General features: G+C 37.3%; 1 protein-coding gene, 1 long non-coding RNA gene and 1 pseudogene across 5 annotated transcripts in view; all 3 read right to left on the bottom strand.

Annotated features, from left to right (window-relative positions):
• Positions 1-15,000, bottom strand: part of LOC113650187 (B-cell receptor CD22-like) — a 1,781,460-nt gene that overhangs the window by 1,240,109 nt on the left and 526,351 nt on the right. The window lies entirely within an intron of this gene.
• LOC113663456 overlaps positions 1-15,000 on the bottom strand; it is a 644,552-nt pseudogene that overhangs the window by 267,200 nt on the left and 362,352 nt on the right.
• Positions 1-15,000, bottom strand: part of LOC113641621 — a 69,119-nt gene that overhangs the window by 19,807 nt on the left and 34,312 nt on the right. The gene's annotated exons all lie outside the window — the stretch shown is intronic.

Below are 15,000 nucleotides of genomic sequence, written 5' to 3' on the forward strand. Positions count from 1 at the left end.
AAAGATTTCCATGCAATTGCAAAAATGAAATTTAACTGTAAAAGAGAAAGGATTTAGAGAATAATAAAGTTCAGAATGAACCAATCAGATTTGATCTCATGTTTAATACTAATTACCTGTGCAAGAAGTTGTGCTGAAGCAACACCATCCTCCCTGCTTCTGAAGTTAGAGTCAAGTGGCATTGCAAGAATTACTCCAGATCATTCTATGCCTTGCCTAAAGGTTTTATTTGCCCATTCCACCACTACAGATTTTGCATGCTGAGTAAAAACACCTACTTGAAGTACTGGATTTGCAGCTTATCAGCTTATAGTGAAAGTTTATTCATCAATACACATCTATCCCTAATGATCAAGCCTGTGGTGACGGTGGTGAGGAAAAACTTCCAGAGATTATAAGCGGAAGAAACTCAAGTTCCCCGATGGTTTTGGGTAGTTACGGTTTCTGTAATTTGTAAAACTAAATTGTAAACATTAAGGTGTTTACAGAGTGACAAGCTGAAAACGAATGAATGGAATAATGAGATTTATTAAGATCTGTGGATTAAAATATAGGATATAGAGATGAGGAGAAATGTAGAATTAATTCTCTTCACACTCCATCACAGTAGGTGGCGGTATGAAGCTATGAAGTTTAAAGTTCACTTTAAGGACAATCTTTAAAAACCATACACATTTATGTATATGTATATTTATGCATATGTATATACATTATTTCTCCATCTATAATTTATATTTTTATATCGTTTTTTTATACAGTTTTCTTATATAGTTTATACTTTTTATTATTGTTCTATTTTTTTTTTTTTTTTTGCTTTTTTTTTTAAATACTTTTTATTCTTATACCGGACATTTGCATAAAGCAACAAAAATGAACAAAGTGTGAGAAAGTCACTTCCCAACAATGATATGATTCCTGCAGAGCTAATCAGAGCACCGACAGATCTGTGGATCAGCACGCCGGCAGGCAGGCGGTGAACGTGGTGTAGGGAGAGGAAACAAGAGCGAGGCTGATGCACTAGGATACAGGCCAGGCTAAGGAGCACAAACCCTCTGTGTCGAGCATCTTACTGCTAATGTACGGTCACTTCAGGACAAAATCTTTTATTCAGATTCTTTTTATAATTCACCCTGACGCGGCTATTGAGTTTGCAGTCAGTCAGATGACCGCACCAACCGAACAAGGGACTCCGTTCCAAACAGAGGCGGCGCTCTGTGTGTTCACATTCACAATGACTGGTGCACTAATTTCACACTGACTCACACTCATTGTTCTACAACATCTGCTACTCTAACGCACACCTCTGTTACATACAAGCTATTACATCCACCTCCATCAGACGTCACCATGCTGATGTTATTACTTACTGTTGTACCGCACTAGACTTGTGCCATAGAAAAATTTATATCACACAAGCTTCTACTGCACTGATGCTCCACATTTTATTTAGAATTTTGTGGATTTTAGGACTTTATTTTTTACTGGGAATTTTACTGACAAATGTAACTGTTTTTATACAAAAACAATAAAGATCCTGTTCTATTGTATTCTGTTCTGTTCTGTTCTCAGGAACACAGACATAAATTAACTTCAGTTCACATCATGAAAACATTTTCCACATTTTAATAATAAAGTCTCATTTTCAGAGTTAAGCTCATAATGAGGACTTAATACTGAAATGACACACATGGTAACTCCAGACATAAACACTATTCAGGAGTTGTGTATGTGTTTTTATTTATTGGTTCAAATATTATGGGTTAGATTTGTGTGGTTTTGTATTTTAATTTTTTTTTCTTTATCTTTTTTATCTTTTATCTTTTAGTAATAATAATAATAATAATAATAATAATAATAATAATAATAATAACCAGATATGTAAAGTTCGTCGCAACAAACTTTGATGTCGGCTTTGACGGTGCAAGTATTCGCAAAGGCCGGTGCATTTTTGAGGCGAGTGGAACGATTGTGAAAGCTACTGGAACGCTAGGGTGCCAATACTTTTGGAGGTGAGCGGACATGAGCATGTGACATGATCCGAATACCCTTGAGTTAGTTCCCCTCATTGTGCTGAATGTTTTTATATGTCACATGTCCATGTTGTGCAAATTTTTAATTTTTATGTGACCATAATACCTGTGGGGCATTTCCCCTCATTGTGCTGAGTGTTTTGATATGTCACATGTCCATGTTGTGCAAATTTTTAATTTTGCTTGTTTTTGAAGCGGGGCTACATGTGACATCACGTAAGGTGACCATAATACCCGTGGGGCAGCTCCCCTCATTGTGCTGAGTGTTTAGATATGTCACATGTCCATGTTGTGCAAATTTTTAATTTTGCTTGTTTTTGGGGCAGGGCTACATGTGACATCACGTGACGTCACGTGACGTGACCAGAATACCCATGGGGCAGTTCCCCTCAATGTTCTGAGTGTTTTGATATGTCACATGTCCATCTTGTGCAAATTTTTGATTTCACTGGTTTTGTGGGCGGGGCTACATGTGACGTCACGTGACGTCACCAGAATACCCGTGGGGCAGTTCCCCTCATTGTGCTGAGTGTTTTGATATGTCACATGTCCCTGTTGTGCAAATTTTTAATTTTCACGTGATGTCACGTGACCTCACGTGACGTGACGTGACGTGACCAGAATACCCGTGGGGCAGTTCCCCTCATTGTGCTGAGTGTTTTGATATGTCACATGTCCATGTTGTGCAAATTTTTAGTTTTAACGTGACCTCACATGACCTCACGTGATGTCACGTGACGTGACCAGAATACCCGTGGGGCAGTTCCCCTCATTGTGCTGAGTGTTTTGATATGTCACATGTCCATGTTGTGCAAATTTTTAATTTTGCTTGTTTTTGAAGCGGGGCTACATGTGACATCACGTAAGGTGACCATAATACCCGTGGGGCAGCTCCCCTCATTGTGCTGAGTGTTTAGATATGTCACATGTCCATGTTGTGCAAATTTTTAATTTTGCTTGTTTTTGGGGCAGGGCTACATGTGACATCACGTGACGTCACGTGACGTGACCAGAATACCCATGGGGCAGTTCCCCTCAATGTGCTGAGTGTTTTGATATGTCACATGTCCATCTTGTGCAAATTTTTGATTTCACTATTTTTGTGGGCGGGGCTACATGTGACGTCGCGTGACGTCACCAGAATACCCGTGGGGCAGTTCCCCTCATTGTGCTGAGTATTTTGATATGTCACATGTCCCTGTTGTGCAAATTTTTAATTTTCACGTGATGTCACGTGACCTCACGTGACGTGACGTGACCAGAATACCCGTGGGGCAGTTCCCCTCATTGTGCTGAGTGTTTTGATATGTCACATGTCCATGTTGTGCAAATTTTTAGTTTTAACGTGACCTCACATGACCTCACGTGACATCATGTTACGTGACCAGAATATCCGTTGGCAGTTCCTCTCAATGTGCTGAGTGTTTTGATATGTCACATGTCCATGTTGTGCAAATTTTTGATTTCGCTTGTTTTGGGGGGCAGGGCTACACGTGACGTCACGTGACGTGACCAGAATACTCATGGGGCGGTTCCCCTCGTTGTGCTGAGTGTTTTGATATGTCACATGTCCATGTTGTGCAAATTTTTGATTTTGCATGTTTTGGGGGCGGGGCTACACGTGACATCACGTGACGTGACCAGAATATCCGTGGGGCAGTTTCCCTCATTGTGCTGAGTGTTTTGATATGTCACATCTCCATGTTGTGCAAATTTTTTATTTTATTTGTTTTTGGAGCGGGGCTACACGCGACGTCACATGACGTTACCAGAATACCCATGGGTCAGTTCCTCTCATTGTGCTGAGTGTTTTGATATGTCACATGTCCCTGTTGTGCAAATTTTTAATTTTGCTTGTTTTTGGGGCGGGGCTACATGTGACATCACATGACGTCACGTGACGTGACCAGAATACCCATGGGGCAGTTCCTCTCAATGTGCTGAGTGTTTTGATATGTCACATGTCCATGTTGTGCATATTTTTATTTTTGATTGTTTTTGGGGCGGGGCTACATGTGACATCACGTGACGTCACGTGACGTGACCATAATACCCGTGGGGCAGTTCCCCTCATTGTGCTGAGTGTTTTTATATGTCACATGTCCATGTTGTGCAAATTTTTAATTTTGCTTGTTTTTGGGGCAGGGCTACATGTGACATCACGTGACGTCACGTAACGTGACCATAATACTAATAAGGCAGTTCCTCTCAATGTGCTGAGTGTTTTGATATGTCACATGTCCATGTTGTGTAAATTTTTAATTTTGATTGTTTTTGGGGCGGGGCTACATGTGACGTTACGTGACGTGACCAGAATACCCGTGGGGCAGTTCCCCTCAATGTGCTGAGAGTTTTGATATGTCACATGTCCATCTTGTGCAAATTTTTAATTTTGCTTGTTTTTGGGGCAGGGCTACATGTGACATCACGTGACGTCACGTGACGTGACCATAATACCCATAAGGCAGTTCCTCTCAATGTGCTGAGTGTTTTGATATGTCACATGTCCATGTTGTGCAAATTTTTAATTTTGATTGTTTTTGGGGCGGGGCTACATGTGACGTTACGTGACGTGACCAGAATACCCGTGGGGCAGTTCCCCTCAATGTGCTGAGAGTTTTGATATGTCACATGTCCATCTTGTGCAAATTTTTAATTTTGCTTGTTTTTGGGGCGGGGCTACATGTGACATCACATGACGTCACGTGACGTGACCATAATACCCATGGGGCAGTTCCTCTCAATGTGCTGAGTGTTTTGATATGTCACATGTCCATGTTATGCAAATTTTTAATTTTGATTGTTTTTGGGGCGGGGCTACATGTGACATCACGTGACGTCACGTGATGTGACCATAATACCCGTGGGGCAGTTCCCCTCATTGTGCTGAGTGTTTTTATATGTCACATGTCCATGTTGTGCAAATTTTTAATTTTGCTTGTTTTTGGGGCAGAGCTACATGCGACATCACATGACGTCACGTGACGTGACCAGAATACCCATGAGGCAGTTCCTCTCAATGTGCTGAGTGTTTTGATATGTCACATGTCCATGTTGTGCAAATTTTTAATTTTGCTTGTTTTTGGGGCAGGGCTACATGTGATATCACGTGACGTCACGTGACGTGAGCAGAATACACATGGGGCAGTTCCCCTCAATGTGCTGAGTGTTTTGATATGTCACATGTCCATCTTGTGCAATTTTTTGATTTCACTTGTTTTGGAGGCGGGGCTACATGTGACGTCACGTGACGTCACCAGAATACCCTTGGGGCAGTTCCCCTCATTGTGCTGAGTGATTTGATATGTCACATGTCCCTGTTGTGCAAATTTTTAATTTTCACTTGATGTCACGTGACGTCACGTGACGTGACGTGACCAGAATACCCGTGGGGCAGTTCCCCTCATTGTGCTGAGTGTTTTGATATGTCACATGTCCATGTTGTGCAAATTTTAGTATTAACGTGACCTCACGTGATGTCACGTGACGTAACCAGAATACTTGTGGGGCAGTTCCTCTCAATGTGCTGAGTGTTTTGATATGTCACATGTCCATGTTGTGCAAATATTTGATTTCGCTTGTTTTGGGGGGCAGGGCTACACGTGACGTCACGTGACGTGACCAAAATACTCGTGGGGCAGTTCCCCTCATTGTGCTGAGTGTTTTGATATATCACATGTCCATGTTGTGCAAATTTTTGATTTTGCATGTTTTGGAAGCGGGGCTACACGTGACGTCACGTGACGTGACCAGAATATCTATGGGGCAGTTTCCCTCATTGTGCTGAGTGTTTTGATATGTCACATCTCCATGTTGTGCAAATTTTTAATTTTCACGTGATGTCACGTGACCTCACGTGACGTGACGTGACCAGAATACCTGTGGGGCAGTTCCCCTCAATGTGCTGAGTGTTTTGATATGTCACATGTCCATGTTGTGCAAATTTTTGATTTTGCTTGTTTTGGGGGCGGGGCTACACGTGACGTCACGTGACGTGACCAAAATACCCGTGGGGCAGTTTCCCTCATTGTGCTGAGTGTTTTAATATGTCACATGTCCATGTTGTGCAAATTTTTGATTTCGGTTGTTTTGGGGGCGGGGCTACACGTAACGTCACGTGACGTGACCAGAATACCCATGGGGCAGTTCCCCTCATTGTGCTGAGTGTTTTGATATGTCACATGTCCGTGTTGTGCAAATTTTTAATTTTCACGTGATGTCACACGTGATGTCACATGTAATTTTTAAATTCTTACCTTTTTTTTGTCTAAGAATAATAACAACAACAATAATAACAATAATAATAATAATAATAATAATAATAATAATAATAATAATAATGGGGGAGCACGGTGGCTTAGTGGGTAGCACGTTCGCCTCACACCTCCAGGGTCGGGGTTCGATTCCCGCCTCCGCCTTGTGTGTGCGGAGTTTGCATGTTCTCCCCGTGCCTCGGGGGTTTCCTCCGGGTACTCCGGTTTCCTCCCCCAGTCCAAAGACATGCATGGTAGGTTAATTGGCATCTCTGGAAAAATTGTCCGTAGTGTGTGAATGCGTGAGTGAATGAGAGTGTGTGTGTGCCCTGCGATGGGTTGGCACTCCGTCCAGGGTGTGTCCTGCCTCGATGCCCGATGACGCCTGAGGTGGGCACGGGCTCCCCGTGACCCGAGAAGTTCGGATAAAGCGGTAGAAAATGAATGAATAATAATAATAATAATAATAATACAGCAGTTTCCCAACAGTGCCCTCAGCAGGTCAGTTAAGAGAACAAACACATTTCACTAAGGAGAAGTGTGTGTGTGTGTGTGTGTGTGTGTGTGTGTGTGTGTGTGTGCGTGTGTGTGCGTGTGTGTGCGTGTGTGTGTGTGTGTGTGTGTGTGTGTGTGTGTGTAGAAGGGATGTGTAACTGATGTAGTTACAGTGTGTTTATCAGTATGTGTATCTGCTCTGTGCAGCTGTCAGGAATTAATGCTGTACGACAGCCGAGTGTTTCCTCTCTCTGACATCAGTGTGTGATGTGGTCGACTCTCATCAGAGACAGGAGGTGGAGCTCTCTTCATCAGTCACACACCTCAGAGTCAGGAGGCGGAGCTCTGTTCATCAGTCACACACCTCAGAGACAGTCACACACCACAGAGTCAGGAGGTTTAAGAGCTCTGTTCATCAGTTCTGATGTTATTTTGATATATATGGAGAAAGTGAAAGATGCCTCAGTCTCTCTGGGCGAGTGGAGGTGAACACATCGTGTACAGCGAGGAGGGAGATGGAAATCTGTCTGACTTTAATTCTTCTCTCATCCACACTCACACTCACAGCAGCTGGTAAGTTCACACTGATTATTCACACGAAAACATCACACACTTCTCACTTTAACAGTAGGGACCAGTTTTAATCATGACATGAAGAAAGTTTCCTGGAGTGATTGTAACTTTATAAACAGTGAAAGTGTTTTATCTTTATAGAATATAAAAAGCTGTAACTGTTTTTTCAACTTTTATAAACACAAAAAATGACTTTATTATACTTCTAATAATTTCATTCATTCTGAACCATGTACATTTTCTCACCTTGTTATTAGTAGATAAATTAGGGAGAGTTAAATCACCTCCATTATTACTTAACAAATGTTTCCAGCTTTCCTTTTACAACACATTTAGTGCTATAAGTCATAGTGAGCTTAAATATCACTGACACACCACACCTCATTTATCACCAGTTTATTCCATCAAAATCACTTTAATGTTCATTATAATCTTTTGATGAAACAACTGATCTTATCGTTCATGTTGATCTGAAACTTGGAATCTGTTATTCAGTGTTTTTAGAAATGTGTTAATTACATTCCACTTACCAGAAGAAACCTTGTGTATTACAATATGTTAAAACTTGTTACGAGCCAGAAATATGGAACTGTCTTAAATAGATAAACATTTTTCATTCAATATGTTCAGGTTGTTGTTTTATTTTTTAAAATCTAAATCAATAGTCTGTGTTTTTTCCTGTTGATGTTCTATACGTCTCCTCATAATATATATAATCAGGGCTGCAGGAAGATGTTTTACATTGTGGGAGCTGGAATTTTAAGCAGCGTTCATGTGACATGTGCTATTACATCACACCTGAATGATAGTAAAATCATTTTCTTTTAACAGAATGAGTGCAGATTACAATATTTATATTATATTACAATATTTATAATATTACAATATTTATACCAGGGTGTGGATGAATTGTGGAATTAGAAGGTGTTGATTAATTTCCTACAACATAAATTCCCTACTTCCTGTCTCCTTGTATATAATGGGTAATGACAAGAAATTAGAATATTTTGTCTAAATAAACAATATGCAATCAAATGTAACGTTTTCTTTTCCATACTGAGAAAATAGTGTGTCTTATGCTGAGTTTTATTCACATTTTTAATGAATTATTTATGTAATTTTAATATAATTTAAGTAATTAAGTAAAAGTTATTTTATAATATAATGTGATGTGATTTGATGTGACTCTTGTAGTAATGAATCTGTGTTCAGTGTCATTATAGAACATCTAAGGCAGTAAAAATATATTCTGAGTTCAAATCTCAGCACCACCGTGAGTGCAACCCTCGATAACTCAACTGTATAAAATCTTCTTCATCCTAATAAAAAAATGCCAACACACACACACACACACACACACACACACACACACACACACACACACACACACACACACACACACACACACACACACACACACACAGCTGCTCTCTCTCCTAACTCTTTGATATACAGATTTATAGAAATATACACAGGTATAAAGTGTTTAGCTGGACACCCAGCCAGTTACTGTCATGGTTTATGTGGACTCACCCTCCATAACATTACATAAATGAAATCCCTATAAAAAACACACATGTAAGAACTAATATAAAGTGCATCTAGCTGATTTGCACTCTTGGAAACTATTATTATTTTCCCTTTTATGTTATTACTATTTAGCATGAATGTGCAAAATTTTGTGACCATATCAGCTTTCATAAAATTTTAAATATGGGATCGAGCAGACATAAAAAAATATTCAGGAGTTGTTTGTATTAGGGAAAACTTCTATAATTAATCATATCTATAACTAATAATATTATATTAAAATTACAATATGAGTTATATTATTATTATTATTATTATTATTATTAGTTAAATAATAATAATAATAATAATAATAATAATAATAATAATAATAATAATAATAATAATATAATACAGCAGCATCCTAACAGCGCCCCCAGCAGGTCAAGTGAGAAAAAATATTTCACTAAACAGAAATCTCAGTTTGTAAATTCTTTACTGCCATCTTGTGGATAAATAATTGTAATGCTCTTAATAACAATTATAATTAACTAATAATTTAAAATTATAATATTTTATAATAAAAATATTATAAAAAAATATAAAAATATAATTTATAATCCTGAAGTCCAGAGTAATTGAGCCTTTATTAATTTAAATTGGAAATTAAAAATTCTAAAATATATCAAAAATTATGTAATATTACTTAAAATTATTAATAATTTATTCATGAATAGAGGTCTGTATACTTGGCCCAGTTTTACTGTTGGTTTTGTTTATTTCTCTTTTATTTATATTGCTACTATTTAAGGCAAACAGGCAAAATTTTATCACCATATAAGCCTTCATGAAATTTTAAACATGGGATCAAGCAGACATTAACACACTTCTTTAATTACACATTTATCAATAACACTTAGCTCAACACTACAGTAAATCCTGGAAATCCTCGATAATTTAATGACATAAAATATTAATTATAATGAATAAATTAAAATACGCAGACACACACAGAGTTTAACTCTCTCTCCTATCTCTCTGATATTCAGATTATAAGACATACACACATGTATAAAGTGTTTAGCTGGACACCCTGTTACTGTCCTGGTTTATGTGGACTCACCCGCCATAACATTATATAAAGTGCATCTAGCTAATTTGCACTTTTGGCAACTATTATTATTTTCCCATTTTTATTACTATCACAACCGCATCTCTGAAATTTTAAACATGGGATCAAGAAGACATTAAAACACTTCTATAATTACTCATTCCTGTAATATTAGCAGTTTTATCAATAATAATAATAAATAGATTTGTAAAGTTCGTCGCGACAAACTTTGATGTTGGCTTTGACAGTGCAAGTATTCGCAAAGGCCGGTGCATTTTGGAGGCAAGTGAACAGAAAGATTGTGAAAGCAACTCGACAACTAGGGTGCCAATACTTTTGGAGGTAAGCGGACATGAGCATGTGACGTGATCTGAATACCCGTGGGGCAGTTCCCTTCATTGTGCTGAGTGATTTGATATGTCACATGTCCAAGTTGTGCAAATTTTTAATTTTCAAGTAACGTGACCAGAATACACCACATACGCCACATGCACCAAATTCGGATATGCTGAACATCCCATAGACTTGAATAGGGAATTCCGAAAAGTCCTCTAAGCTCTCACACACAATACATCCAACATTAAGAATTGCATGTGCTGTTCTATGCAGTATAATAAGTAGAATCCCATAATGACTGCAGTATTGACATGAAATGTCCAAACCCTCAGTAGCCACTTTTTGCCAAAAGTATTAGCACCCCACCGGATATTCTGGTGAAGTCACTCGACACCACGTGACGTCACGTGTAGCCCCGCCCCAAAACAAGCGCAATCAAAAATTTGCACAACATGGACATGTGACATATAAAAACACTCAGCACAATGAGGGGAACTGCCCCACGGGTATTCTGGTTACATCACGTGACGTCACATGTAGTCACGCCCCCAACATAAGCGAAATCAAAAATTTGCACAACATGGACATGTGTCATATCAAAACACTCAGCACATTGAGGGGAACTGCCCTACGGGTATTCTGGTCACGTCACGTGACGTCACGTGATGTCACATGTAGCCCCGCCCCAATACAAGCAAAATTAAAAATTTGCACAACATGGACATGTGACATATCAAAACACTCAGCACAATGAGGGGAACCACACCACGGGTATTCTGGTCACGTCACGTGACGTCACGTGATGTCACATGTAGCCCCGCCCCAAAAACAAGCAAAATTAAAAAATTGCACAACATAGACATGTGACATATCAAAACACTCAGCACAATGAGGGGAACTGCCCCACGTGTATTATGGCCACGTCACGTGACGTCACGTGTAGCCCTGCCCCCAAAACAAGCAAAATCAAAAATTTGCACAACATGGACATGTGACATATCAAAACACTCAGCACATTGAGGGGAACTGCCCCACGGGTATTATGGTCACGTCACGTGAGGTCACATGACGTCATGTTAAAATAAAAAATTTGCACAACATGGACATGTGACATATCAAAACACTCAGCACAATACGGGGAACTGCCCCACAGGTATTCTGGTCATGTCACGTGACATCATGTGACGTCACATGAAAATTAAAAATTTGCACTAATTTGCACTAAATTTGCATTTATCAAAACACTCAGCACAATGAGGGGAAATACCTCACGTCACATTCTCATGTCCGCTCACCTCCAAAAGTATTGGCACCCTAGCGGTCCTGTAGCTTTCACAATCTTTCTGTCCACTCGCCTCCAAAATGCATCGGCCTTTGCGAATTCTTGCATCGTCAAAGCCAACATCAAAGTTTGTCGCGACGAACTTTACAAATCTAGTTAAAATTTATTTATTTAGCACTTTTAACAATCGACATTCTCTCATTAACAATTGACATTGTCTCAAAGCAGATTTACAGAACATAAACATAAAACAAAAGGTTAATATAAAGATTACTATAATACAAAAATTCAAGAATAATATTTATTATATTTAAATGTGTTTGTGTTTATCTCTAATGATAAACACACATTTACACACAATGTAGAATGCAAACAGATGATATAAAAAGCGTGAAAAGATAAATGAAGGTGTAAACAGACTTGGTATAAAATGGTATAAAACAAACCTTTAAGGAGTCTGGAGGTGTGTTTTGAGGGATTGATAGCATCTTCTGGAGAGCAACAGAGTCCTTTATCATCTCCTCAGCTCATTTTTGATGACCACTTCCACATGTTCCTCTACTTGTAATATAATGATATATAATAAATAATATAATAAAAAGTGTAATAATTACATTCACATGAAATATGTACTAATTAGATAATATATTATTGTACTTTATTGTATTATGTCACCTTTAAAAACACCTGAAATAGAAATAGAATCGGTGAACGGGAAGTCGAGTGGTTCGGTCCATCACTCTCCATTCCCTATTTTCTGCATTAAATCCATAAACCTTGCCACAAGAAAATACTCAGGCATTCATGGTCTCATGAATTTACATATATATATATATATATATATATATATATATATATATATATATATATATATATATATATATATATTATATTTGTGTTATTGTGTGTGTGGGGATATTGTTTGTGCGTGTTATTGTGTGTTTGCAGCTGTTTTGTGTAGAGAATTCTCCATCAGTCTACCAGAGAGTGTAGAAGCTCTGAGAGGACTCTGTGTTCCCATACCCTGCAATTTTCAGATTAAAGAACAATATGATAAAACTCACACACACACACACACACACACACACACACACACACACACACACACACACACACACACACATGCACACACCACACACACACACACACACAAACACACAGACCACACACACACACACACACACACACACACACACACACACACACACACACACACACACACACACACACACACACACACACTCACTCACTCACACACACAGACCACACAAAAACACCACACACACACAGACACACAGAAGTGGGAGTGACAGTTAAAGACTGAGTGACAATAAACACCAGATATTTAAACTCAGATTTATAAACATGAATTAGATTTATTTATATACAGCCTGGCAAAAAAAACCCAACACCTTCAATTTAAATAGAAATTAATTAATTAAACATGAATGAATGAATTAAAAGAATGAAAAGGTAAGAGCTTTCCACTGTATAGATTTTGGCTCGCGAAGCAAGGTAAATATTTATAAGTAATTATAACATGTTATAGTGACTCCTAAATATTTTAACCTAAGTTGAAATTAACGGTAATGGAATCAACGTTACACTTATTTGGTCTGTTCGTACACCGAACAGGCCGTGTAACCTTTATTAATTCTATGAAGGAGGTATCTTCCCGGCCAAGGAAGATTAACTTCCCTTTTACTTTATACCGTAATTTGAATTAAATTAACTTAATAGAGCATATAGTTCAGACCAGATGTTGCAGGTACCTTATGTTTGTGAGCGATACTCAGAGGCAATCACTTGTGGCACAAAAATATGGCATTTAATGAAAGAGACAAACACAACATAAAACTAACTACACAAACAAACAAAAGAAATAGGGAAAACAAAGATGAAAATAAAATAACACAAAAGAAATTAAAATTGGGAAAAGGGAGGAAGAGACTGGAAAGAAGAAATTGCAAGCTTAAACTTCAAAATTAAATCACACCCTAACTGGGAAATCTTCACCGGAAACTTAAATTCACCTTAAGACACAATACAAGGTTCATAAATGCAATTTGGTGCATTAAAGCCCCTGAATTTTCATTACACAAGTAAGTAAGCTACATTTTTCACCATGTAACTGAAATATTCACTTTTTGTTACACAATTCAGGAAACTATGAAATAGAGGAAATACAGCTTGTGGTTTTAAACCTGACAGAGTGGTAGAAAAATACACATATAATCATTATTTATGTATTTATTTATTCATTCATTTTCTACCGCTTATCCGAAATTCTCGGGTCACGGGAGCCTGTTCCTATATCAGGCGTCATCGGGCATCGGGTCAGGATACACTGTGGACGGAGTGCCAACCCATCACAGGGCATCATTATTTATTTATTTATTTATTTATTTATTTATTTATTTATTTATTTATTAATTTAATTATTCATTCATTTATTTAATTTATATATTCATAGATGATACTTAATACCTCAAAAATTTTAAATGCTTTTGTCTGTATACATATATGGTTAACTTTAAATATAATTTACTAATAATTGTAATGCTGTAGTGTCTTAAATAAATAATTATAAATAATATAATGATATTTAAAGGATGTTTCTGTAAACTAATCTGCTGAACACTATAATTTAGAGTAAGTACAAAAAAAAAATTAGAAATGTTACATAAAATAGTTTGTGTAGATTTCCAGGAGAAATACAACAGATTCTCCAACATACATAGTAAAACTTACCTGTTAATCTCCTTATAAAAATACACTAATTGTACTGGAGTTTCTACAAATTTAATGTTTTAATGTAGAAATCATTTATTAAATAATTATGAAAGGTGCTTAGATTATTTAGATTATCTACTGTAGGTATAAATATTTTCCTAACCAACAACACATAAAGCTGCTTGTGGACAATGTCCATTGTTTAAAGGTTTATACGCTGTTTTCCATTTTTTGATGTAATGTCTCATGAATGCTCTGTAATGTTTATATATTTCTGTCTGTGTGTTTGATCTGAAAGCATTATTTGATTCTGAACACAGATTAGATGGTTGATATTGACAGTGTAATGAGTCTGTCTGTGTTCTGACAGTACAGTTTGGATTTTTTATTTTTTTTTGAAAATTGGATTCGGTTTTGTATTTAATATCTGAAAAAATGGGTGAATCCACAAGATGGCAATAAAACACATCCAATGAAAAGTTTTTATTATTATTATTATTATTATTATTATTATTATTATTATTATTATTATTATTATTATTAATACTACTACTACCACTACTACTACTACTACTACTACTACTACTACTACTACTAATAATAATAATAATAATAATGATAAAACAACAGATTTTACAAATTACAATATTGAAATATTGAGAATATTAAAGGTTTTAT

Source organism: Tachysurus fulvidraco, chromosome 19 (genome assembly GCF_022655615.1).
Source record: "Tachysurus fulvidraco isolate hzauxx_2018 chromosome 19, HZAU_PFXX_2.0, whole genome shotgun sequence".
Lineage (NCBI taxonomy): Eukaryota > Metazoa > Chordata > Actinopteri > Siluriformes > Bagridae > Tachysurus > Tachysurus fulvidraco.